The sequence below is a fragment of the Protopterus annectens genome, chromosome 4.part0 (assembly GCF_019279795.1).
Source record: "Protopterus annectens isolate FY-2018-M chromosome 4.part0, PAN1.0, whole genome shotgun sequence".
In the NCBI taxonomy this organism is placed as follows: domain Eukaryota; kingdom Metazoa; phylum Chordata; order Ceratodontiformes; family Protopteridae; genus Protopterus; species Protopterus annectens.
Window position 1 is genome coordinate 1,765,459,878 of NC_056733.1, and position 23,816 is coordinate 1,765,483,693.

At 39.4% G+C, this 23,816-nt stretch overlaps 1 long non-coding RNA gene across 1 annotated transcript in view; it reads right to left on the reverse strand.

Moving 5' to 3' along the window:
* Window positions 1-23,816, reverse strand: part of LOC122800197 — a 186,833-nt gene that overhangs the window by 130,021 nt on the left and 32,996 nt on the right. Inside the window, exon 2 of the long non-coding RNA XR_006364551.1 lies at window positions 746-884. This is a non-coding gene — a long non-coding RNA (uncharacterized LOC122800197). The remainder of the gene's footprint in view (window positions 1-745; window positions 885-23,816) is intronic.

Sequence of the window (23,816 nt, forward strand, 5' to 3'; positions counted from 1 at the left end):
ATAGACCAACTCCACAACTGCACAAACATGAAGAAGGAAGAAATCTACCAAAATGAAGGGATCACTGATTGTGTACACTTAAAACAATACCAGCAGTGATCTCTACCGAATATAGTACTCAGCAAGTTCAACATCTCGGAGTTAACTCTGTGAATGCATCCTTTCTGAGTTGGGGCATGGGGAAGAGTCGAAAAGCCTAGCACATTCTATGTGAAGTAAATACTAACTAGAACAGTATAGTAAGGAAATCTCTCTTAATAACAATGGACTAATATACAAAATTAAATTACTTGAGACATTTATCAAACATCTCAGTATACTATGCAGTTAATGTGTATGCTTCAGAGGGGTAGGTCGCATTGTATATTATTTATTCAGTTCATCTCACAAGACATTTACCCTTTAACATATGGAATGGGATAGCTTGCTAAAAAACATTTCCTTAAAACTGACACTCAAGAAGACTCTCTCAATGTGAAATACATGTGGCACAATATTCTGCTTAATGCTACTTTTGTCAGATATAAAGTCTAAGATTTTTTTGAAACGATTCAGCTGTACTTGAGTCTTGGGCATTTTCTTACTACTAAGAAAATATATAGCTTTAGATTTGCCAGCCTTTAAAACATACCCTTTCCCTCTTTCAAATTTCCTAAAGGTCCCTGTTTTCTAAATGATGTGTCTATAACTAGCAAAAACGCTACTTTATCTAAAATGTAAACAGTTAAATAAAGAACCACATTACCTCGTTTCTGAGCATAGTAAATGAATGGTTTGGATTCACTTGTTTCTCCATCTGACCTTCTTCTTAATTGCACAAACACTGTAACCGGTTTGGTTATGTGCAAATCATAGTACTTGGGTGTCCTGAACACAATGGCATACTGAAAAATATGAAATAATGTAAAATATGAAATCATATTCTCACTTTTCTCTGATATTTTCAGATGTCCGCTTCAAGTTAACTTTAGTTTTATCATTGGTTTTAGTTATATTTTTATTTGAAAAAAATGCTCTGTTCCCAGGTACAAAACTGTGCTGTAAGGTAGCTGTTAGAGCACAATATACAATCACTACATATAAGCATCCTGCACAATTAATGCATTAGTACGAAAAAGCTTTCCTGAGTGGGTAGGACATAAAACACTTTATCAATAGACCACCTATGAAGCAGTCAGCAATAAGACACAGTCAGTGGTACTGCAAAAAGCTTGTTACTTGATGCGATCTTGAAGAAACCCAGGAGGCCTTTTTGAGCTCAACATTGCAAGCAACAAGAAGAACAGCATGAAGCAGACATTTTAGGTAGGAAGGACCCTGTTTGTGCAGCATTCTAAAGATGAATAAATCTTTCTTGTAAAGGAAGGAGATCCTTAACCAAAACTTATATTTTATTTATCTATAGTTCATTAACCAGGCTTGCCTTAGTATAAATTACAGCAAAGCTGTAATAATATAAACCTCTGTTTTACACAAAGGTGCAGACAGTATATAGAAATATGATCACATTACATCCTATATAAAGTGAATACTGAAAGTCAAGAAATGCCTTGTATTAATACTTGACTAATATACCAAAAACTTATCTGAGACATTTATGTGTAATCTGTAGCAGGCACAGATCACAGCCTCAGTATACACATTTTAGTTTTAGCTCTTTTCCTTATCAGCCATTTGTCAAAACAATTTATGTATAACTCACTGGTTGCTATAACAAACAGTCATTGTACACAATGTTCATAGGCTTAATTTAATAATAACCAAAATTAATCAGTTGGGATGAAATGCTTTGAGGTAGATTCACGTCTTCATGCGGACACAAGTTTGAAGGTACAAAACTGGGTCTGGGATAGTTCCATAGTAGCGAGTGTCCTGTGCTATCTGACAATGGTGAAAACAGGATTATCAGTTACAGTTGTATTCTGATTAATAACAGGGAACCGTGAGTCTATAGTAAGTATATGGGGAGTTCATAAAGGAATTTCTTAGTGATGGGTTACTGTCACTGAGTCTCTTGTCTAACTGGCAGCACGGTGACAGCACTGACTTCATACATACTAGTATTTGAAAACAATTACTGTGATGTGTTAGTTTAGATTTCTTTGAATCATATTTGATAATACTCTGATTGCACTGCTCATACTTAATACAGTAGCTGAAGGGGTCCCACTCGAATGCAGTTAGCTTACCAATCTGTTTGTTTGAAAGCGACAATTTATTGCAGAGGGCTGAGAAATAATAGTTTAGAAAACAGTTTTTTGCTATTGAGCTTGTCTTGGTCAGTTTCACTAAGTGCCCCACAGGGAATCTTAAATATCTTGCTAGTTAGAACAAACTAAATAGATACGAAATAGCTGGACAATGTTTTCATGTACACTTTTAAAGGATAAAAAGTAACTATTGATAGTGTAATTTTGTAATAGGTTCATTGAACCAGCTGTCCTGGGTGTATCACAATATCTGGTCTGTAGAGATCAAAATGAGAAATGGGTTGCTCTGTTGTAAGCCATTCCTTGTTTGGTGTTGCTGTGCTCAGGGCAGGTACCTGTCTGAGCATGATGGTTCTGAGGCAGAGTTTGGGCAACAGAATAGTATGCACAATGGATTTTCTTGCTTTAGCTGGGCACATCCTCTTTATTATGTATAGGAAGCCCAGTTTTATGTTTAACAACTTCACAGAGTGATCTGTGTGCTCCTGGAAGTACAGTTTTTGATTGATTATGAAACTGATTCTACTTCCTGGCCTGTGATATTTTCACCTGATGCACTGTACTTTTTAAAATCATTACTTAAAGGTTTCTCTCATAAATTTACTTCTATTTAGTCAGCATTTGAAGTTACCAAATCAGCTTTGCAAGCTATAATTATGTGTATGTTAGAATTGCTTAAAAAAAGTAAAGTAAAATCATCTGCAGCTGTAATTCTCTGCTTTGGTACGATCTGCCACTTTTTGGAAATGGAATACTTTTGCTGTATTTCCACAGACTTGGTGCTCTACTTTTTATGCTCCAATTTACTAGTGGTATGAGTGGATAAGCAATCATAGCTTCAGGGCTTCATACATTGGATTGCCAAGTTAGGGGTTTGACCTACTAGCCTTCAAGAAGCTTGATTACCGTAACTCCATGCATATACATATAGACATACACACAAACAGACAGACAGACACAAGCAAACATGTTCAAAGGCACAATAGCTTGAGTACAAAGTACATGAAAAACAATTCAGAAAACAACTATGCAAAAAAAAAAACACATATATGTATATATGAAAACAATTCAAACCTATTTTTTTCAGGACGTAAGCTTCATGCACTCCCCCATGCTTCCTGCTACTTAAACATACCAACCTCCAAGACTGCACTACAGTGGCAAAAGGGAATTTCCCCACCCCCACTGTACTGTAGTCTTGACCATGAAATGATCAGCAATTTGCAATCTTTACTCATTCATTAACTTTTGCTGGTCTTTTCCTCATTTGAAAACATCATTGTTCAAGCAGCCGAACTGAACCAATATGTGTGTGTGTGTGTGTGTGTGTGTGTGTGTGTGTGTGTGTGTGTGTGTGTGTGTGTGTGTGTGTGTGTGGGCACAGTTATGAATACAGATAAATTGACCTGGAAAAGGATCAATATCACTTTTATCAATCACTACAGGTCAGCAAGCCCATTTATCAAAAAGAAGAAATTCTCCCTTTTTCTGATTGTTGAATCCCTAACAGTAACATCAGACATACTTTGACTGAACAGTGATACTATTAAGGAAATAACTGATCGGAACTTGTTCTATCTTGCCATTCATTCTTACACATGGGTTCGGAGCTGATCCTTGGCTCCGAGTCGGTCTTCTACAAAGCTCGAGGTTTTCAGACAGCTCGAGGCCAAGTCCATATCCCATGATGCACCTTGAGTTACCTCAGATCTAGTTTGCCGCTGCAACAGATCGGAGGTTTCCAAGCTCAGCTTGGGCCAGTATAGCTTTTCTATAAAACTTTTAAAATGTTTTCTCTTATATTAATAGTTATATTAATAGTTGTTGTTAGTCATTGCTAGTTATAACTTAGATCTTTTATAGCTTTAAAGTTGATAGTTCTCTTTCTCCCTTTGGCCATCGTGTTTTATAGGCCTTTACTATCCCTTCCCTTATTGCTGTGCCTTATATAGATAATTAGTATAGTGTTTTACAAGCATTTATAGATTGATAAATTTGGTGTGTGTGTGTGTGTGTGTGTGTGTGTGTGTGTGTTTATACAGCCCATTTGTTCTTTTTAGGGGCTATTTACAGTTTATATTATAGTGTACTCGAAAATTGTTAAAGTTTGTGTGTACTTTTTGTTGAATAACAAGTACTTTTGGTATTGTAGACAGTGTTATGGTTGACCAGGATAAAGAAAAACATCCAAGGTCTGGTTTTAAAAAATGTCAAAATTGTGAACAAAAGATGTCAGTGACAGATAGTCACGTAAATTGTGTTTACTGTCTCGTAGAGCCTTGCACTTGCAGGAGAGCTGCTCCATTTGCCATTCTTTTTCTTCCAGAGTATTACATGAGAGAAAAAGAAAACTCATTGACAGAGGACTGTTAAAATCTTCATTTCAGGAAGCTTTGCATGACCAGGATAAATCTAGCCAGTCTCCCAAGTCTTCAAAGTCTTCTAAGGCTTCATCTACTGATGTGACAAAATCTATAAAACTGTCGATGTTGGCTCCACAGCCTTCGGAGTCGAGCGTCCTGTCTTTTTGGAGCTGGTCTCCAAAGTATTAAAGTCTCCCAGTCTCCAGTCGGTACCACCCTCCATACATTCATCTCGGTCCTCGATCAGCCTATCCGATTTGGATGTGGATCGTGTGGTGCAGAAGTTGCTACAGGCATAGGCGTTTGCTAAATTTTTATCGGCTTCAACCCAAGTGGTTTTGGAACTGAAGACTGTTATGTCATCAACTTCTTTTCCTCTTCTGAGACATACCGGTCCTTCAGAGCTGGAGGAGTTGGACCTGATGATTGTAGAGCCTTCGGAGCCGACGCCTGCTCCAGTGCCATCAGTTCCATTTACCTGGACTTCTTCGGTGCCCATCAAGGAGTCTAAGAGCTGACACTCTCTGGTTGGGTCCGGGGAAGATAGTCGGACTGACCTGTCAGTTCCGACCTTGCCTCTCAAGGCCTTGGCCTGGATGAGTTTGGCTCCTACCTCTGGTTCAGAGCCCACTGTTCTGGTGCCGAGGAGATCGGTTGTTTCTTCAGATCCAGTGGTCCCTTCTCATCAGAGCAGAGGTGCCTTTGAAGCCATGAGGAGAGTGATGTCCCCCAGGACATCTACAACTTCAGGTCCAACTACCTCCTCCCCAAAAGTGCCTGTGTTCACTTCTGACTCACAGATGCCATTTGAAGCATAGAGACCCTGAGCCTCGGGAAGTCCCACTGGGTGGCCCCTGCTCTTCCGAGACCTCACCAGAACTTCCCAATGATGAGGTTCCCAGGAAGAGAATTTGCAAGAGGAAGCACCTAGACTCCCAGCAGGAGTCTGTCACCTCTGAAACTGACTTAGATGAATCAGAAGGGTCCCCATGGTCCCCCTCTGAAGATCTCTCATTTGCAGAGATATTAGAAATCCTTAAGCAGAGAGGTGGCTGGAAGTCCACCAACCCTACTGAAGATGAGTTGGTTCTCCTGAAGGCTTTTGGGTCTCAACCCTCCACCTCTTGGGTGCCTCCTCCCTTCGATGAGCTCATGGAGCTGGTCTCACGAAGGGCATGGGAGTCTCCAGACACCATGGAGCCTGTCCCTAGGAGGCCCAATAAATTTATTTCTGCCCCTCAGGATAAGTCCTTTCTCACTAAGGGAGTGCCAGTTGATGCCATGGTGATGGCAGCAGCCACCAAAAAGTAGATGTCACTAACGTCTTCCTCTATACATCCTTCTAACAGAGACTCTAGGAACATGGATAGATATGGGAAGCACATGGACAGTTCAGCTACTTTTGCCATGCATTCATTGAACTATCTCACATATTTTACAAGACTGCAAAGAGACCTCCTAAAAGAGCTTGGAGATACTCTTCAGGGTACAGTAGCTGCAGGAGCTTCAGACAAAGTTGCCTCCCTACTTACTACCCTCAATTCCATAGCGAACTTTTCCATACGTCTCATCTCATATGCAACTGATGGAATGAGTAGGGCAGTGGGTACAGGAATTGCTCTTAGGAGGCACTCCTGGATGCACTTGTGTTCCTTCGCAGAGCCCTTTAAGTTATTCTTTGTCAACACCCCTTTTGATGGCTCATCCCTTTTCGGGCCCAAAGTTAAGGAAACTTTGACCAGGTGTAAGCAGGAAGGAATGACTCTGTCTGCCATCAGAGTCCGTTTTTCCACCCCTACTAGACCATACCCCAAGAGTTAAAAGGGAGGAAAGATGTGGTTCCAAAAAGCCCAAGGAGCCTTTCTGGACACACGTGGTGACCCTCCCAGGGGCAGAGGAGGGGGCAATAATGGAAGATGCTTCCCTCACCGCAGAGGGGGTCCACAAAACCAGGGCGACAGAGACCAGTTCTTTGGGAAGCCCTACTAGTGCTCTTGAAAGGAGGCCCGACTGTCCTACTCTGGAGGCAGTCAGGGGTTTCTTATCTTTGTATCTTTGTATCCAGATGCCTGGCTCAAAATAACAAATGACAACTGGGTACAAAGTATAGTTTACAGTGGATATTTCATTCCCTTCACCATTCCCCCTCCATTGACAACAAAAATCCTGGATGTACCACCCAATTGCAGGGAACAAGGAACAGTAGAGGTCCAAATGTTGCTAAGAAAAAGAGTCATCCAACCAGTCCCAGCAGACAAGACAGGATCTGGAACTTACTCAAGATTCTTTTTAGTTCCAAAAAAAACAGGGGACTGGAGACCTATTTTGGACCTCAGCAGACTAAACAGATCTGTCAAGAAAGAGAAGTTCCAGATGGTCATGCTTCAGTCGATACTTCCTTTCTTAGGGAAAGACAATTGGATGTGCTCAATAGATCTACAGGATGTGTACTACCATATAAAAATGGCCAGACCATCCAGGGATCATCTGCATGCCTCTGGCTGAGAGCCAATCATTACCAGTTTTGAGCCCTGCCCTTTGGTCTCACTATAGCCCCCAGAGTGTTCACCAAATGTATGGCAGTGGTCACGGCTCACCTGAGGTATTTAGGATTCCAGGTGTTTCCGTACTTAGATGATTGGCTCCTCACTGCCACCACCAGGCATCAGCTAATACAAGCCAGGGACACCAGTCTTTCTTTTTGCAATCATCTGGGCATTACCATAAATTCAGAAAAATCTGCCTTGTCGCCATCACAACATATCATTTTTATCAGAGCAGAATTGGACACCACCACCACCTCCACTTTAAAACTCCCAGCAGAAAGAGTTTTACTACTTAGTCAGCAAGTCCAGAACATCATATCCAGAGACAAGGCTCCAGCATCAGAACTGCTAAAGTTATTAGTCATGATGGCAGCTGCAATAATAGCGATACCATTGGGTCGCATGCACATGCGGATTCTACAATGGCTGCTATTCACTCAATGGTCTTATCAAGAGCTCCCAATGTCTCATCTCATAATTGTAACAAACACATGCAAAAATGATCTTTGGTGGTGGTTGACCTCTCTTCAAGTAACGATAGGTTGTCCTTTTATCCTACCCTCACCAACGGCCACAGTGACCATGGACACTTCCCTGATAGGGTGGGGGGGAATTTTCAGGGAAGAACAGCCCAAGACACATGGACCGAACAAGAGACACATCTGCATATCAATGTCCTGGAGATGAGAGTGGTATTTTTGGCATTGCAGTACTTTCAGGACTCTCTTCCTCTGGGGACAATTGCGATTCAGATGGACAACATGTCAGTGGTCTGGTACTTGAGCAAACAAGGAGGAACCAGGTCCTATCCCCTTTGTTGCAAAGCCATAAGAGTATGGCAGTGGGCTATATCTACCCAGCGCTTTCTGATAGCAACGCACATCCCGGGGAAATCCAATGTGATTGCAGACAAACTGAGCGGGGCAATTTTATTGACTCATGAGTGGTCCCTCAAAAAAAAGATAGCAGAGAGAATATTCCACAGGTGGGGCCAGCCTTGCTGCAAACATTTTGCTTCCCACATGAGCACAAAATGCAGAAGCCACTTTGTCCTGATTCCCCCTCTGGGAGATTCCCCAAGGGACACACTCGTACACGATTGGCCTCCGGGTCTCCTCTATGCATGCCCACCAATTCCCTTGATACCCAAAGTATTACAAAAAGCAAAATCCCTAGGAAGGACCACCATTCTAATAGCCCCTCACTGGCCTCGTCAGATGTGGCTCCCCTTCCTTCGACTTCATCTGTTGTAAGAGCCTTGGATTTTGGACCCAGTTCCAGACCTTCTGACGCATTCATCGGGGGCTCTTCATCGCTCACTTCAGTCCCTAAAATTGACAGCTTGGCTGCTCCAATTCCCAACATAGCCAGGCTCCATAACCTCTCAAACGAAATGCAGCATATTTTAATATCTTCTCACAAATCCTCTACTAGGAAGTTGTACCTTAGCAAATGGAAGAGATTTTCTATATGGGCTTGTCAGAATAACATTGATCCCTACCAAGCCCCCATTTCCTCTATATTAAAATTTTTGACTATGCTTTTCAAAAAAGGAGCTGTGGCAGCTACAGTTTGGGTACAACTTGCCACCATCTCTAATTTTCACCCTGGCTTTAAAGGATTGAACATAATGTCACACAAGCTATCCAAAGCCTTTCTCAAAGGGACCTTCCACCTCAGACCACCAGTGAAATCCCCTTATACCCCATGGAACCTAAATTTTATGCTTTCACACATTATTCTCTCACCTTTCAAGCCAGCTTCCTCATGTGATTTGAAATTTTTGTCTTGGAAGACTATCTTTTTAGTAGCCATCACATCTGCCAGTAGAGTATCAGAGCTACAGGCCTTGTCCATAAAACCTCCATATTTGATTTTTCATGCTGACAGAGTGTCCCTGCGAACAAATCCTTCATTTTTACCTAACCTTTGTACTGAAGCTAACCTTAACCAAATCATAGATTTACCAGTGTTTTTCCCCAAACACACCAACAACTTAGAGTATATGCTGCACAAGCTTGATGTTCATAGACAGCTCAGATTCTACCTGGATAGAATCAAAGAGTTCAGAAAATCAGAACAGCTTTTTGTTTCCTTTCCAGATTCTAGGAAATGTATGCCAGTGGCTAAAACAACACTGTCTAAATGGTTATCTGATTGCATCACCTTCACTTATTCAGCTGCCGATTTACCTTTACAACACAAAATTAAGGCTCATTCTACCAGTGCAGTTTCTACATCCTCTGCTTTTTCTGCTAGGCTTCCTATAGACAATATTTGTGCAGCAGCCACTTGGTCAAGACCTCATACCTTTATTACTCAATACAAAGTTGATAAGGCCTCTAGGGAGAGGGCCTCCTTTGGTTCTACTGTCCTGAAAAACATACTCCCGTGAGCCACCCGAGAAGGATGGTGCTTGGGATGCTACCCATCTGTAGGAATGAATGGCGAGATAGAACAACTTCACATAAAGAAGTTATGTACTCACCATAACATTCCATCTGAGTTGTTCACCTTGCCTTCATTCTTACTTCCCATCCTCCTACCCCCTCCAGGGTTTTTCGAGGACCGAGATACTAGTTTTATCATGGTTGCTGAGTCTTTCTATGGGTTCCCCTAAAAAAGTGATAGAATGGCACATGGTATTGTTAGACACAGCAAACAAGATTTGAGGTAACTCAAGGTGCATCATGGGATAGGGACTTGGCCTTGAGCTGTCTGAAGACTTGGGGCCTTGTAGTAGTCCGACTCGGAGCCGAGGATCGGCTCCAAACCCATCTGTAAGAATGAAGGCGAGATGAACAACTCACATAAAATGTTACGGTGAGTACATTACTTCTTTTTTTTTTTCACCAGGTAATGCGTAGGGTTGGGGGTGGGATTAGGAGCAGAGGCAGGGTTAGGGTTAGCACACATGAATGAGGATGGGCACTTTGATAATGTACATATCAAACATGCACAATAAATGGATGCATGTCCCATTACCTAACCCTAACGCTAACTCTAGCCAGCAAGCACATGTGCACAGTCTGATCTTTCTTCCTAAAAACTCTTTAACAATTGTCACATACAGATGCACAAACATACTTGCACGCATGAGCGTGCGCCCTCTCACACACACACACACACACACACACACACACACACACACACACACACACACACACACACACACACACACACACACACACACACACACTTAATCGAAACACATTTACCTCTTTTGATAAAATCATCATATGATCATTTGCTAAAAACAACCTATAATTCACTTCATCAACCACAGAAGCATTCTTCAAAGTGAACTGCTACCATGTGTGAGTGTGTGTGTGTGTGTGTGTGTGTGTGTGTGTGTGTGTGTGTGTGTGTGTGTGTGTGTGTGTGTGTGTGTGTATGAAATGAAGCAATAGCAGCTTGAATCCAGTTTTTTTTTTTTTTTTTTTTTATTGTTGATAAGAATACAGAGTGATCTATGACAGGGATCTTACATTAAAAAAAATTGACAATGGTCTATATTAATAATTTGAATGCCAATATCAAGAGTAATTATTCCTGTACAATTACTTTTCCTTGCTTAAGTTTTTTACACACATATATCTGTATCTATAACTATATCTATACATCTCTCTATATATAGACATACATACATATATATATATAGGTTTACCATCAAATGGTCGACAGTACCTTGCTCGACAGCCACCTCCTCGACCATGGTAGGAGCGACTGTCGGAATGCCGACGTTCATTTGTACGTCCGTTTAAAAGGACGTACATGGGCAGGGAGTTTCAGCATGTATTTCAATGGGAGATTTCCACCTTAAGGTCAACAGAATTTGTCGACGTTGCTGCGTCGATCATACAACCTACTTCATATTAATGAGTCGACATTATTTGTCGCAGAAATCACCGTTCATGGACGTGATTTTCATCCTTTTGATAATAAACCATATATATATATATATATATATATATATATATATATATGATTCCTCATGTAGGATCGCACTTACTTAATGTTGAACAAAACACAGTGACAAAAATAGATTGACCATACATAAGACTGAATTACCAAAATATTGAACCTCTGAAATATCGAAAAAAGAAAACAAGTTCCTTTCCTGATCTTTACACTAACCCCCATAACACTAGCCTCTAATTTATCTGAATAGTGGCAATAACATGGTCAAGTTTTTTTAACGTAAGATGTAAGGTTAGGGTTCGGGTTGGGAGCAGGGGCAGGGGTAGGCTTAGGTTTAGCATCCATTACTGAGGTGGGCAGGGAGAGAGTGGAAATTGGAAGGTCATGATTTGTCCACTTGTGAGGCATACATTACTTGCTCATAGGATGCATGTGACCATAAGGCTGATACACTGAGACAACTAACTTAATGGATACAGACCACTAAGTTTTCAAACAGTAGCATACTGCTGAGACTAGACACTGTAGTCAAAGAGAATGGCACCAAAATATAGGGGCATTTTATTTAACTCCTCCAGGCATTTCTGCAGTTGCATCCTACAGACGTCTCTAGGTGTCAGATATTGCTTGTTCACACTTGCATTAATAATTCCAAAACCCATGCACCACACAAGGTATTAGAAGATTTTATCTTAAACCTTACATGATGGTAAACACAGCTGTATTGATACTTGACCGCTGTCTAGTGCAGCTAAAGAGATATTGAATATTATTTGTATACTATTTATCTATATTGCAATACTATTCATATTTCTTTAAAAATCTTAACAATCACGTGACACAGACAGAAATGCTTACCTTCATGTAAAAGCTCACAGCTGTATAAAGAAAATGCTGTTGGCAGTATGTTGCTTGAATGGTGACTGAGATATTGCAAGCTGTTTATATTGCATGTTTTATACATATATATATATATATATATATATATATATATATATATATATTGATAATTTTATGCATTTATTGATATATTGATAATTTTATGCATTTATTGACAGGTAGAAGTGCAATGTGTTTAAGGTTAAATATCTGGTTTATTGAATGGATATTTTATCATGCATGTTTCGTCGAGGCAGGTAAGTGGGATGTGTAGTAGGTGTGTATGTGTTTGCAAATGTGTGTAAGGGTTAGGTAAGGGGATCGATTAAGTGTATATGATTGTGAATGTTTAGGATTAGGGTTAAGTTAGGGGATAGATTTAGTGTATGTGTGTGCATGTGTGCATGGTGATTGTCTTTATCTGTTATGTATAGTAGTAGCGTTATGGAAAGTTTTTTTTTTTTAATTTACACGCAGGGTAGGGTTAGTAGGGACATGGTTAGGCTCAGCATGTATTACCAAACTGAGGTAAAATGCAGTAAGATTCTTAGACAAAGGTGCCAGAAACGTCTAGTTTTAATTAAATAGCTCTATTTTGGTTAAGCTGAAGTGGATCTGTAAATGCTGATGGCAGAGAACACTGTTTGGGTTTCATGGTTAACCCATCTTTTTAATGTTACTTGCAAGGCAAGGACACTACCTCTGGACTGGAAATCTGGAGTAGTGGTCTCCAATTTCTAAAAGGGGGGTAGGGGTGCATACTCCAGTTAAAGAGGGAACATGCTTCTCAGCCTCTCTGGGCAAGCCTTTGTCATGCTGCAAGAAGGGAGACTCCATCTGATAGCTGAGCCTCTGTGTCAGGATGTTCAGTGCAGTTTCCACCCTTGCGTGGAATGATGGATCAATGTTTTACCTCTGCACAGATATTGGCAAGATCTTAGGAATTTTACAGTCTTCTCTACATGTGTTTTGAGGACCAGAAGAAGGCATGTGACTGAGTATCTAGGTATATCCTGCAGGTGGTACTGCAACAGTATGGGGTTTCAGGGTTGCTGTTGCAAACAAATCAGTCTCTTTATTGGTGGAACAAGTGCTATTTCTGCATTCTTGGTGTTAAATCAAGTATATTCAAAGCTGGAGTAGGACTCTGCTAGAGGTGTGCCCTGTCTCTCTTCCTGTTCATGATTTCCACTGATCAAGATGTAGCCAAGGTTTGGTGATTATTCATCCTTGGACATGAGAATTACATCTTTGTTGGCTGATGTCCACTTGGCCACAAGGGCTGGTGATCTGTGGCACACACTGTTGTGGTAAAATGCTGAGTGAGAAGAACATGGGCTGGGAACAAGCACTTCTAAATTAGAAGTTATGTTTCTGTCTCAGAATAGAGTGGAGTGTCTAATGCTTGTGATGGTGGAGCATCTAACACAAATGGAAGAATTTAAGTATTTTGGGATCTTTTAATTGAAAGAAGACAGTGAGCATAAGGATGTTTACCAGTGGATGTGTACAGCAGTACTGCAGACATTATACCAGACTGCATTACTGCAGGCATTATAATAGACTGCAGTACTACTGCAGGCACTATACCAGACTGAGGAACTGCATACCTTATACCAGACTGCAGTACTGCAGGCATTATACAAGACTGCAGAACTGCAGGCCGTATACCAGATTGCAGTACTGCAGGCCTTATACCAGACTACAGTACTGCAGGCATTATATCAGACTATAGTACTGCATACTTTATAGCAGACTGCAGTAATGCAGGTCTTATACTAGACTGCAGTTCTGCAGACTTTATACCAGACTGCATTACTGCAGGCATTATACCAGACTGCTGTACTGCAGGCATTATATCAGATTGCATTACTGCAGGCATTATACCAGACTGCAGTACTGCAGGCATTATACCAGACTGAGAAACTGCAGACCTTATACCAGACTGCAGTACTGCAGGCACTATACCAGACTGCAGTACTACAGGTATTATACCAGACAGTAGTACTGCAGGTATTATACCAGACTGTAGTACTGCAGGCATTATACCAGACTGCTGTACTGCAGGCATTAGATCAGATTGCAGTGCTGTAGGCTTTATACCAGACAGCAGTAATGCAGGCCTTATACCAGAGTAGAGTACTGCAGGTATTATACCAGACTGTGATAGTGAAGCAGGAGCCGAGCCCTAGGATGGAGCTCACAATTTACCAGTCACTCTATTCCCCCGAATCCTCATCTGTTGTGATTAACATTGGCTAGTGACAGCAAGAATACGAGTATGGGTACAAGAGGCAGGAATAAGGTTCATTCATAAGGTTGTTGGGTTCAGAGTAAGTTTCTTAGCAATCTGGGAGGCTCTTGGCACAGCTACACAAAACAAACAAGTTCTTTAACAACACAAACTGGGATCAATCTCTAAATAAGCCCAAAATGATAGCATGAGACGACTTCAAACTGTTTTATAGCATCATTGATAAATGCATTATCAGCTATGCTCCAACTTGATTTAAATATAACTGAGGATTCAAAAACAAACTTCAGTACATGGATTTAGAGTAAACAAAATATGTAATTAAGAGAAAAAAATCTGTTCTCAAAATATAGCAGATTCCTTTTAATACAATGACTCCTATGAACTTCATCTTGTTACCAAATTAGAAGATAACTATAAAATGTTAGTTATATGAGAAAGAATAGAGGTGCCATGCACCTGGAGTCAATGGTGCAGTGTAATTTTAAGTGTAAGATGTCACCAACATTCTTGCACATAGTTTAGCACTGATTTCAGCAACCCGCTGCATGTGGCTGCAACACTCCCCCCCCCCATGGGTGTTTTAACAAACATAACTGGTGATAAAATAGAGGTGGCTTTCTTGAAGGTCAGAGAATCTCACTGGTTAACTTCACACTTGTATCAAACAAAACCTACCAGACCCTCCACATCTTACTTAACTCCTTCACGTATTACTAGACAAATGTCTCACCATAGCCTTTGTCCCCTAGATATAGCAATACGTTACAGTGGTCTGTGTCCATAAGGATGGATCCACAGCTGATCTAATGATCTTTTGACAGATCAGGCTTACTTGAATCACCTGCAAGGTTATGGAAAGGGTATTGATGGACAAGGTTCCAAAGAATATAGGTTCTTTACTTCTTCTGGAAATAAACTAGTATGTTTTTGTCAAGAATAGATTACCTTTTAAACCTGATCAGCTTCTTCATAGAAGTTACAGCTATACTAGACAAAATATTATCAGTTTAAATGGCTTATCTCAAGCAAGAGGGAATGTTAGATCAATCTGAATTCTTATGAATATGATTTATTACAGCCCATTTGTGCTAATAAAGATGCCAGACTTATGAAGCCAGATAAAGGTGAGGGCTTAATGGTCATGAATTCCCTGGATTATTCCAGTAAAATGTTAGATATCCTGAATTATGGGACCTATGAAGAAGTATCTTAGAATCAAGTAAACATAGCTTATAGTAGAGTGGATTATATTTTGTATGATTTATTAATGCAAAGACAAATTAAAGAAAATTAATTTAAATTCACAGACGTGAAATAATCATTTATTCCCTCCATCTCTGTGATCCCCAAGGTACATAATGATTTAATAGATTCCTCTGTTAAGACATATTGTGGATGCAGGGGGTTCAAAAATCTGTCCAGTTGCAAAATTTATAGATTTTGTGTTAAAGGGGATATTTGAGTCATCAACTTATATGAACAAGGATTCATGGGAGTTCTTGAAATGTGTTAACTATAATTTATTTAAACAGAATATGTTATTTGTTACCATCGCTATGAAAGATTTATTCTCGGTTATCTTGGATGAAGTGGGGTTGGAATGGTTTAATGAATTTTTGTCCACTACTATGTCTCTTCCTACTGAAAGGGTTAAATATTAGTTACTTCTATGGAGGTGGTGTTAAAAAGCAACTATTTATTTCTGAAGATGAATATTATCAACAGACCACTACTGTAGCAATGGGAGCAGCATGTTCCCCAGTCTACACCAGTGTAGTTATGACAGATTGTGAGAGAAGGTATATTTTCAACAGTAAATTCATTACACAGTGGGGCCATATACCAGATTCTTAGATGACATTTGTATTTTTTGGTGGGGATACAGGAAATGTTTGGATGGGTTTATTGAATATATTAATGGAACCACTTTGTTTTTGAGTATTCCTTCTGAAGCATCCAGTGATAAGTTATGTTACCTTGATGGCGCCATATCTAAACATCTGGCCCTTAAGAGGTTTGTTTCCACTGTTTATCAGAAACCCATGTATTCTAATTATTTGCTACACTATGATAGCTGTGATCCCCACTTTCAAAAGAGGGGGTTAGTAAAAGAGCAATGGTCAGGCTTGCTAGAATGGTGTTGAATGATGCTTTATTTGAGATCAAACTCAGTGTGCTTATCAATATGCTAACTAAAAGAGGGGTACCCCATGAGTTTACTGTTAAGGATATGGGCTAAAGTCATAGCCAAATGATGTAATGGAATATTTTCTCGAATTTGAGCAAGACAAATCTTGATTTGGCCTTAAATTCCTTCAGGGTGCATTAGGATCAGTTTCCTAGGGCCCTTGTCATGACAAATTCTGTGGACAGTGGACCGATTTGAGACATTCTTGTTAGAACTTTGAGGAAAGTTGGTCTTAATAACATGTTTGATAGTCTGGGGGACGGGACCTCAGGGTGGTCTATAAAAGAGGGGCCAATTTTAAAAGGTTAATGGAGAAGGGATATTAATCTCCAGTGGGAAGTAGATTCAAGAAGGGTACTTTTAAATGCAGTAAATGGAGGCAGTGTTATTTTATTGATGAAAATGTTCAAATTAAAGGTGAATATGTGACAGTGTCAGATGGGTATTACAATTGTGCTATCTAAGAGGTGATTTATGTTGCCATGTGTAAAATGCCCAGCTTTTTACATTGGTAAGGCAGAGCAGCATTTTGGGAAAAGAATGTATGAACATGACTATGAATGTAAAAATAAGAATACTGTCAATGCTCTGTACAGGCACATCATTGCAAACCCAGATCACAGATTTGGTTTTCAGATTCTTGAAAAGGTGGAATTAAATCCCCGTGGAGGGAGCAGTGGAAGGTGTATGTAGAAAAATGTGAGTTGAAGTGGCAGCTGAGAACTAATGCTAAATGTCCTCCTGGGCTCAGTGATTATTCTTCAATAGCCAGTGTACAGAAAATTAAGGCTGTGGCTGTGTAAATATTAATATTGTGATACTTTTTATTTTGTTATAGTAACAGATTGTGTGTGCAGTAAGACTGGGAGGGCTACATAATAATTCTTGGTTCTGTCAAGGCAGCACTATGATGTGTTTTTACTATCTCTTCAAAAGTTTAAATTTCAGGCTAGTCATGTGATTGTTAATCATGTTCAGATGCGGTACTTGTGTACTTAATCATTTATGTAAGTTTATTCATCCAAATGCTGGCGGTACTGCTGCATTCTGCTGTTCACCTTTTTCTGAGTGTTTTGGCATTGTGGTTCTAGGTTTGCACTTGAATTGGCTGGTAGTTGGTTTATTTTGTTTAATAATTATATGATTCATTGGCTTGCTAGTTGCTTCTCAGGAACATTCAAGGTGGTCTAGAAGGATGACCAGTTCTCCATGCCAGATGAGTTAACTACTGCAGTCCCACAGAGTTCTGTACTCATTAATTTCCTTTTCAACAACTTCTCAGACATCCAAGTTGAGCACAAGTGATCATTTTTGCATTTTTATTTGACTGCCTGTTCTTTTTTTGTTTTTTTTTTTGCTGCATGAACTGATTCACTTAGTTAACTTGCTGATACCAGCAAAAAAATTTTATATTTATTTACAGCTTAAATACTGTTGACACTATAATATCATGAGTATAGATGATAAAAGCCATAGTCAGGGTGGGTTGAAAGAGGAAGCTGGCTCGGGTGCAAGCTGCTAAGTGTTGCAATCGACATTAAAGAAGAGGTACCGCTAATTGCTTGCAAGTCAGCGGCACTAAGTACTTCTTATGATAATCATTTAAGCAGCTATTGTTAAGAAAGCAGTTGTTTGAATGATATGTCTGCCTGCATGTTAGCAACTGTAGTGGGAAGCCAGTGTAGCTCTTTGATACAGGTTGCAGTTTATGTAGGAAAACTAGGAAAGAGATACTGAGCAGGAACATAATAGCTCTTCAGAGGAACATAGTAGCTCTGTGCCTACAGTTGAAGACATTTTTTGCTCCTCAGATCTAGTGAGTGAGGGGGTACAAACTGGGTATTACTATGTTTGTTCAGGGTAAAAACTGTCCCAGCTACAGCTCTGGAGATGATTCTGACTGAAGGAAGATGACTTATCGTGACACATCCTGCCTCTGAATCACAGAAGATGAATCTAATGTAAGTTTTAATGGCAGCAAATGGCTACATCAGAACAATCTGAAAAATAAATAGAAAATAGTGAACAGGTTAGCAACTTCAAGTATCTGGGAGGAGCGGGTGAGGAGAAGGGAAGTCTGAATGAGGAGGTGAAAGCTAGAATTAGGGTGGCTGCAGCCAACTGGCACAGAGTTTCAGGAGTGGTGCAACAGAAGAATACCAAATAAACTGAAAAGTAAGGTGTGCAAACAGTGGTGCAACCACTATTACTGTATGGTACAGAAACCTGGGTAATGAAGGCAGATCAGCTGAGGAAGCCAGAGGTGATGGAGATGAAATGCCTAATACAAGTAGTAGCATATATACTGTGGGACAGATGAAAAACTGAGGACATCAGAACAGAATTTCAAGGAGATCAAATTGAAGATGAGGTCAAAGAGAGCAGATTATGTTAGTTCGGGCACATGTGCAGTAAAGCAGAAAATAATTTGGTGAAGAAAATTTTGGAAGTAGGCAAGTGGAAATAAAGGTATCCAGCAAAGAGATGGATGGATTGTATGAAGACATGCAACAGTCAGGCATATCTGACAAACTAGGTAGGGCAGTGGCACTGAAATATGTAGAAAATGAGGAAAAGGGGGGTAGGATAAGTGGTTATGTGGATGAAACATCTCTAGAATGTGACTAAAATGATTGGCTTTCAGAAACATTTTTGTTAGAAAATAGCCTATATAATGTGATTTTGCGGCACAAACAGTTGACTTTAATGATAATACTGTATGATTTTAGGGTAACACTGTGTGTACACTAAGACAATAATTACAAAATTATGAAATTACTTATTATGACCACATGTATCAAAGTTTAATACACTGTGAATGTGCATGTATTTGAAAACATCACATCTATCAAAGCAACTAATGAGTGGTCAGATATTATAACTCAATAACAGTGAGTAATGATTATTAGACTATGTAACATACCAGCAATCAAACTGGTGGTAATATACAGGAATTATTTCACAAAAAAGCAATTTAATAATCAGGCACTGAAATGACAGACTCTATTTTGGGAATCAGCAAATGGTGTAAAAATAAAAAAAAATACTTTTCATATATTACTGTTGTGATGTCCCCACTGTGAGGCAGTAATCAAGGAGCCTGAATCCTCACCACTGGCACTGGAGAGGGACATTCACTTGAAACAAAAATAGATACACCCAGTATTTCCAGATGTAGCTGTCTGCATCAAGCACAATTTCCCTTAAGAGCACACAGGGAATGCACTCAGGCCAGGGTCTGGATTTCTCTATCTGTCTCCCTCCAATTCTCCAATAAGACCCCCCCACTGGCACAGCTATATAGTTGAGACCTTAGCTGAGTGTCCAAGCTAAGTCCTCCAGCACCCTCTCTGTGAAACAAGTGTTTTGTGTCCCTGCTCCAAGTAGCTGACACACACACACTTTGAGGTTTGATTTTCACACACACACACACACACACACACACACACACACACACACACACACACACACACACACACACACACACCTGGGAAAGTCTTTAACAGATCTACTAGCTATGCCTCCTTCTCCCTAGATGATAAAGTAGTTACACTGCCACCAGACACCCCAATGCTAGCTATCTAAGGCTGTTAAAAGGGTACCCAATTATACTGAGTGAAATCAACACCAATACAAATGGTAGTTTGACCAACAGCAAGGCTTTCAGGAGCAGCCAGAGCTGTCACCAAATATATATATGAGATTAAAATATTCTCTAAAAGAGCAGCCACAATGAAAAGTTTAAATACATTTAATACTAAAGAAGAAAAGAACATGAAATTACTAAATATCTATTTACAATAAACACCAGAGTTTCTTTCACAGGAAATATTAAAAATAGCATTGGTGGACACGTTCACACAGTTACAGAAAAACAATACTTAACTAATCTCACTATATTTTCTTAACTGATCTAAAGAATTATTATTCCCTGGTTATTTACTAGAGAAAGGCAAGATGAAGTAGGTGAGATATCCTTCTTTTTCAGGTTACAAAAACAGAGTGCTGTGAGACTTCAATCTCACCTAGTATTAAACATTATTCTTAGTGATGGACTACAGAATGACATCACATACATTTGACCACCTGACTTCTGGTTCCCATGCTTCCACCCTTGGTTAGAAGCTGTCAGGACTTATCACATATGTGTCAATAATACACACACACAGAGCCTTGCTAAGATCTGCTGCAGCTCCTGGAAGTCATAAAACAATTATAAACCTGCACCTTTCCTGAATAGCAATTAGTTCACCCCAATGACAATGCAAGAAGTTTCCTAGTACAGACCTTTTGTCTCTGGTTGCATTAAGAACTGTAAGATACAATCTTTACAGCCTAAATTAAGTAATTTAATTTCTTACTATTTTCTGAAGTCAGGTGGAGTGAGATTAACCTCTTCTCTTCCAGTATCCTTGGTTACAATATATACATTTCAACAGTTACAATAATACACCTACATTTCTTCCTCTGTCCAGGAGGACACACTGTTGATACATTTTTAACAGAAGCAAGTTTACAAATACATTTTCAACACAGGCATCTGTACAAATCAATTTGAAATACAAATGACATATAATTCTTTACAAAATTCCAGCTAGCTGTGCTGGCAAATGTTACACATCCACTGCCCTCCTTCTCCTGGCATAGCTGGCAATACCTCACATCATCACAAATGTATACACGTTTATGTAGGCTAATTTCAATTGACATCTAACTAGTAACAAAAAACAAGTGTTGCGAAGTGAAGTCAGACTTTGCACATCATATTAAAAGTATATAAAGGCATTTTTGCTTATTAATGGATATGAATTTGTATGGTAGCATTGACAACAAATAATAATTGTTTAAAAAAGGGTGATCCATGTTTCTGTCCAAAGCAGACCTTATAAGAATATGCATGATCAAATGCTTAAATAATTATTTGTGTCTGGCAGAAATACCTACACAGTAAAACATTTGAATCAGGGACACAGTTTTAAAATGGCTAAACATGCTAGGTATAAAAATGTTTGTATTCTATTAGGAAAGACTGGGCAACTTATACTGAGGTACTGCAGTTACATTATATTAATATTTTCAGTGACATTCTATGTGACAAAAAGTATCAGTATTATTAAATATAATGGGCACTAAACTGCAGAGATTACTGTATAGTTTGATGGAAAGAAACTGAAAAAAAAACAGTCAAAGAAATTAGAGAGTTTTTATAGAAGCACCTAAATCCAAACCTTTGATAACTGTAGAAGTATAACATTTTAGGATCCATGCAAGAAATGATACGAGGCAAGAAAGCATTTCAGAATAGCTGATATAGATGAATAGATTAGCACAGACTTGAAAATGTGAAACACTGATAGGCATAATGAGAGACTGAACTGTGTGTGGCAAATGCAGTGTAGAAAAGAGACTGTGCTATAAGGAAGGTATAGCTCCTAATTGGTCATTAAACATGACAGTATTAATGAAAACAGCAGCCAAGGCACTCTTACAGCAGGATGTAGTTGGATATGGTGTTAACAGACTATTAATTCTCCTTAGAAACATATATAAGGTGCAGGATGGCAAACATCCATATGGGAGGTTGAAGAGAAAAAGGAACCCTTTCTGTGCATATTTGGAGTCAGAAATAACTAGAAATGAACTGCTTTTAAATGTCCTGTGAAAATGGACATGTTTGCTGACACTGTTTGAAGTATATTTTCTCAGGCTCCTTAGTAATGCTTTTTCAAGATAAGCTGATAATGGTAACCCCCATTTAGCTTGTTACTTGTCTGCAGTTGCTTAGCAGGTAAAAAACAAAAAAAAAAAAAACACGAGGTAAAAACACACCTATTGCAGAAAGCAATGAACTTGAAAAGTAAATCGGTAAGCAGAAAATAAATAAATAAAATAAAATAAAATGTATAATATTGTAAATACAAGAATGAGTAACTGAGTAACATTATAAAGGCAATATGAAGTAAGTACAGTCAGTGCATATATAGTGCATACTACAGAGGAAAAGTTTAAATAAAAATTGGGAGAATGAAGATACATAGATGATGGATTGTGTATTAATATATTAATGTAGGTTAAGAAATCATTTATTTATTTTTGTTGATTAGGTTAATCCTACTAGGCCTCAGGGCTATTGTCAGAGGAGACCCAAGGTGGTATTTATATTGGCTATGGAAAATGTAATCAGGGGACTGGGGAAATTTCTTAACTCTTTTTGACTAGCATTGTCATGGCTGCTTTTATCATGTAATTTTGAGGCCCTTCTCATGGTTCTCATGTTGATTGACTTATTTGAATAAATGTTTGTGAATCACAGATTTATCTCATCATGCAATTCACATTGGTTACACTAATAGGCTTGGACAGCTTCTTGAACACATGTGTACCTGTGAAGCACAGTGAGCATGCATGGGTGGGCCAATGACCTCACTGGGGATGTGGAGAAACTTAGTGTGGTATTCTGGCATGTAGAGGTTTTGAACAGCAAAACTATTAATAAATGTAGGCATTGTGATGAGAATACAGTACACCTCTCCTACAGTGACCCCCTGATGCAGGCAAGACAATATCTTTCAATGCCATTGGCCACACCCTAACACCATCATGTCATGGCATGTATTTTCATACTGTGCACTTGTGGTACCATTGAGCTTCCTAAAGTTGCATGTCAGTTGCAGACAGCAGCAACATGTGTGACTTTGAGAAGGCTACCATAATTCTCTAGATTATGCCCTGGTGAATAGCCATGGCTTTCAAGGGCACTGATGGTGGTGGGACTCCATGCTGATACCTTAAAGAGAATAACAGCTTTTCGCATTTGCTGTACAGGGACCAACAGGAAAATCTGACTGTGGAATTATAAGGGTCCTGTTAGATGCCTGGCACAGTCTTGCCTGGGTGGTATCTGCTGCTGCTGCTACTAATGGCAAAAACTGCTCTAGTGTGCAGTGCTGGCACCATTTCAGTGACCTAAGTAAGTGCCATCCTGCCTTCTGCGACAATGGGAAGAAGAGGTCACACAGAGAGCCCCTAAAATGTATTGTAAGAATGCAGGGCTGATCAATGCACTGTTATTTCTCTTATAGTTAAATGGACCCTTGCATTTTAATTGAGGTGGGTTTATTTGTTGTTCTTGTTTCTCAGTTTAGGAATAAATACTGAAGAATGCACTTCTGTACCAGAGAAGAATGGAGCTCCAGGCACAGGAGTGAGAATGATTACTGTCATGTTATTAATTAGTTAGCTATATCAGAGCAGCACTGTCTGAGGTACCCAGTGGTACAGGGGGTATAATTACCAGTGACACAGCTCTGTCACAGTCTTTTGTAGAGTATGACAAACCTTGTAGATGTATGGTACTTTACATACAGCATGCACAATCTTCATATTTAGGGAATATATACAAATTACTTATAAGCATGGATGTGAGTGGCTCTGTATGCATGACAATATGCC